Raw genomic sequence first — 5,326 nt, 5'->3', positions numbered from 1 at the left:
AACAAAACCAACTAACACGATTACAGACACTAGATACTGAACTACTGACATCATGTACCAACAGACTCCCCCTTGGCAGTAGCTTCATATCTCTATCTTCAATCACTTGTCTTGTAATCCCAAAATCTTGTCTCTCCCGTCTTCAAGCATGAACTCCCTGTCTTACACAAACATAGACAACTCTCTGGTATTTCTTGGCTTCTTCTTTCCATGCAGGAATATAGAATATCTTTTTCTCGTTCAGCACCTGCAAGTCAGCTTGAGACAAATTCACCAAGTGCATTGGATCATACACTCTCAGCAATTCTTGTTCATCTTCATCCTCCATCACCGCTTCAGCTGTTTCACTATCAACATACCACCATTTCAAATTCTTTAAGACATCCTTGGGCATTTGTTTCAACGGCACTTCTTTTAAACACCGGATCGGCTTATACTTCATTACCATCCAAGGTTTGCCATCAGCTCTCATACCTCTGTCTTTATCTTCAACGAGCTTCCCTTTCTGCGGCTTTAACAACTCAAACTTTTTCTCTTTTATACTTTCTTACCACACGATCTTTCCTATAATCCTAGCCATATTATCATCACTCCTGTTTATCAACCCCAACTTGGCTAAATCCTTCACCTCACACTCAGGCAAGGTATTCAACGATCTCAACAACCTCTTGAAATACTGAACTCCGTCAAAACGTTTGATCACAAACAGCCTTAACTGCTCATCATACAACCAGCAAATAATCCACTTTTTCGATTCAGCATACCCTTTGATGTTGTAACTCTTCTTGAACATAGTAGGAACCGCCGGTTTCTTTGTCTTTACGAACCATTGAGCGTAGCCTTCTTTCCATCTCGGCTGCTCTTCCCATTCAGTCTCATCGCTTCCCATATCATAACCCACATTTGACTTATCAACTTCTGGAATTTCATGCTCAACATTATCCTCCACAATCTCTCCCTCTTCAATCTCACTATCAATTACAATGTCAGCTCCTATCTTCTCAATCTCTTCAACCGGTAACACATCGTCGTCACCTACAATATTAACATCCAACACCTCCTCATCATCCACTACCACCACATCATCACCCCCTGATCCACCTGATGCACCAGCTGACTCCCCCTGAGATGTGGAAGTCCCAAGAGCTTGTTCAGTTCTTGGAAACTCACCACTTGCATCTTTCGATGCATTGGGATCATCGTCTCTATCATTATTCTTCTTCGTCCTCAGCTCATCGCCCTTGCAGCTCGTCTCCCCCTGAGATGCTAAGAACTGTTTTAAAGCATCAAAAAGTTTACCGTGCTCAATCAGGAGGGACGACTGAATTTGATTTTCTGCAACTAGGCGCTGAATAGCGTGAGTCTGGATCAGGTTGATTCTTGACTGTTATGCCACGACCTTCTCAAGAGCTGCTATTCTTAACTTCGCCTAACCATAACTTCGCCCCTTGAACAACTTCGCCCCTGATTAGTTAAAAATTAAAGCAGCAGGCGAAGTTAAGCCTAAGGCGAAGTTGAGAACAACTTTGCCTAAACTATAACATCGCCTGAACTGAAACGACGACAGTTTAGGAGGCCAGGCGATGCTTGTTTGGTGAATTTGGTGATTGTGGACAATAAAAACATGTAACTAAAGAGATCTAGACGATCACATTAGTTACGAACACGTTAAAAAGAGTTTGAAAAGTGGGTGATTAAAGGTTTGCATGAACGAGATCTCAAATCGGACCGAAACGGCATCTAATTAACGTGATCGACCCGAATTATGCATTCTCCCGACCCTACACACCTTTAATACGGATTGAAATTGAGAAAAAATAACAAGTGTTGATTCGATTAAACAAGTTCGCTGAGGATAATGATAAGTTCGCTTGAATTTGAGAATATGAAAGGTTTGACTAAGTTGACCCTTATATAGGGCTGAACATTACACAGGCGAAGTTAGGGTTAACTTCGCTTACCCTTAACTTCGCCCTTTCACAACTTCGCTCAGTATTAAACTTACAAAACAGACCCTTATAAATTTGAACAAAGTACAACTGTCTTTCAAAAACATCCGTTAAAGATTTAACGTTACATTCAACTACCAAGTAACCAAGTTTTATAAAATAAAACGACATGTGCAGTGAAAATTTTCGAAATAAAGTACACGGGATCAAATTTCAGTCTTGACAGGGACTATCATGTTTTAGAAAAGATCCGAACAGGATTCATACTAGTTAAGTGACTGTCACATAGATCCATGTTCAGCGGTATTATGACTTAAAGAAACAGGTTGTAAGCAGGTAAACGACTTAGTATGGTTTTCATCGCTTCTATGATACGGATTAGGTTCAATTAAGCTCAAAATTTAAACGGACAACACATCAGAGATTGTGACGCCTCCCATCTATTCTCAAAGCTTATTTGACTTTCCCCGAGTCACCCCGAGTTGACCTCGACCCGTAGTGTCTGATTAAACAGTAAGTACATCTTGATCTTTTGAATCTTTTTCCCGTTCTCTTTCTTGCCTCTTGATTGATAAGTATAACATAATAGGCTTCAGAAGGCTTAACATCATCATTTTTTTTTAAATAATAAAGATTTACATAGCTTCAAACAGTAGACTACTGCAAGTCCCGAATCTGGATCACTGCAGGTACTTGACACACTATCTTCTTGGGAATCAGAACACTCACGGGCTCGTGTATGACTGGGTAATCGCTTTTCTGCCTATCATTCGGAAAGATGTATATGGAGACATACACAACTCTTAATGAGTCTTCCCTTTAAATCGAGAAGATTTAGTTAGTATCACTTTAACTTTTACGCACCATAAAAAGCTACCATAACATACAATGACTTTTCTAGAGTCTTTTAAGCCTAATAACTTCACTAGCTAAGCACACAGAAATAGTTTGTGTATCACTTTCCAAGGTTGGATCAATTTTCTTAGAAACATTGTATAGAAACTTCTTACGAAGTTGTAGACTTAAAAAATTATATCATCTCCCTAAAAAAAATTTTAAATTCTATCGCCCCGATCAAGTCAAAGTCTTCAGGTAAACGGCTATCCTGAAGATCCAATGGATCAGCTGGACCGACCACATATGAATATGTGTCCTTCTAACTAAGTATGAACGACTATTTTTCATCGAAAGAATAAAAACACATCATAAACCGCCCCGGTCACTTTCAGTCATCTGGTTAATGGTTATCCTCATAATCTACTGGTAGAAGTGAGGACCAAACACATCCGAAGATATGTCCTTCAAACTGAAGCAACCGACATAATTCTAAGCGATAGTGACGTTTATTTTAAATAAAAACGAAAAATACGGTTACTCGGGATTGATCATCCCATTAAGCTCCACAAGATTTTGAAAACGAGTTCTGTCAAACGCTTTAGTAAAAAGATCAGCGAAATTATCTAACGAATCAACCTTTTCGATCACTATTAATTTCTTCTCAGCACAATCCCGTATAAAATGATGACGAATGTCAATGTGTTTAGTTTTGCTATGTTTTACGGGATTGTTAGTTACTGAGATTGCAGCAGTGTTATCAATACAAATAGGAGTTTGAGTAAAATTCAGACCGTAATCGCGCAATTGCTGTTGTATCCAAAGAACCTGGGAGCAGCAGTTTGATGCTGCCATGTATTCTGCTTCACAGGTAGAAATGGCTAACTCTTCTTGCATGGCTTCGACCCACGAGCTATCCTTGAGAGCCATTTGATAATTATTTGGTTCAATCTGGCTGATGAAGCAGGTGTACAAGCATTCATTTAAGATACCCGTTTCTTTAATGCTTGCGAAAACACAAGTGTGCTCATTCAAGCTTCGTCTTGTTTGTACACCGTCAGACAGATCACCTATCACATTCTCCAAAGGATGATTTTTGTGAACTCCAGTAGTCGGAACCGTACTGACTTCCAGATTGTTTTCCAAGTTTGAAGAGAGTTCATCAATGGGTGATTTATGTAGAGAGTGAAAAGGATTGTAGAATTCTTCCTCAGTAGAGGCAGCAGGAATATCAGCGGTTCTTGACGAGGAGGGATAACACTCATCGTATCGCGGACGTTGCACAATATTTTCTTCCTCATCATACAGAATCTGTGAAGCAATTTTCTCATCAACTTCTGCAAAATCCAAGTAAGGCATATTAAAGGATTTGAACAGTTTATCATAGTCAAAAGCTTCAGCGGGTCCCGTGCTGGGCATTGGTGGTTTGTAACTCGTGATGTCGGTGTTACATACCACTTCAACCTTGTTGTTCGATAAATTAAAGACTCTTCTGTTGGGTGTCCCAACAACATATCCGACTAAAATACCTTCGTCGGCTTTCTCACCAAATTTAGAGTTTGTCTTTAAAATCGTACATGGGGACCCGAATGGTTCGAGACCATTCAAGTTTGGATTTCGACCATGCATAAGTTCATAACAAGTTTTATTTAGCCTTTTAACAGTTAAAACACGATTAAGGATATAACAGGCTGTGGTAACTGCTTCAGCCCAGAACACCACGGGAAGTTTAGCATCAGCCAGCATGGTTCTGGCTCCTTCAATTAGCGTCATGTTCTTCCTCTCAGCCACCCCATTTTGTTGCAGCGTATACGGGGTGCTGTACTGGTGGTCTATCCCTTTCTGTAAGCAGAACAGCTCCATCTGGTAGTTTTTGAACTTTGTCCCATTATCACTCCTAATGTACTTAACATTTCTCCCTACAATATTCTCAACCTTAGTAATCAAGTTAATTACCAACTGAACCGTCTCATCTTTTGTCTTCAGGAAGTATACCCACGAGTATCGAGAGTAATCATCGGTTATTATCAAGCAGTATGTCGTTCCACCTAGACTCTTTACATTCATGGGACCGAAAAGATCCATGTGAAGTAGGTCTAGGGTACTGACAATTGAATTAACCTTCTTGGTGTGATGAGGTTTCTTGTGTTGCTTTCCCTTCTTGCACGATAAGCATTGGTCTTCAAAGTTGAAATTCTTCAAGGGGACACCAAGCAACAGCCCATTCTTGACAATGTAGTTCATTTTTCGAAGATGTATATGCCCCATTCTTCGATGCCATAACTCGGACTCCGATTCAGTTGCTTTTGACAGAAGACATGATTCTTCTGATGTCATCTCAGTTGACCTCATATCCATGACGTATGTGTTCTTTTCTCTTGGAGCTTTCATCACCACCCATGCCTCTGGTATCTTGAAACCAGGGTACATAACAATTGCTTCATTTTTGGTAAAGTGCACTGTGTACTCTTTGTCACAAATCTGAGATACGCTCAACAAATTATGCTTAAACTCTTCTACAAAATTCACCTTTTCTAACTTCA

This window comes from Bidens hawaiensis, unplaced genomic scaffold (assembly GCF_021521415.1).
Source record: "Bidens hawaiensis isolate Kalapana, Puna unplaced genomic scaffold, B.hawaiensis_p1.1 tig00007454_1, whole genome shotgun sequence".
Lineage (NCBI taxonomy): Eukaryota > Viridiplantae > Streptophyta > Magnoliopsida > Asterales > Asteraceae > Bidens > Bidens hawaiensis.
Note: the sequence above shows the minus strand (reverse complement) of the source record.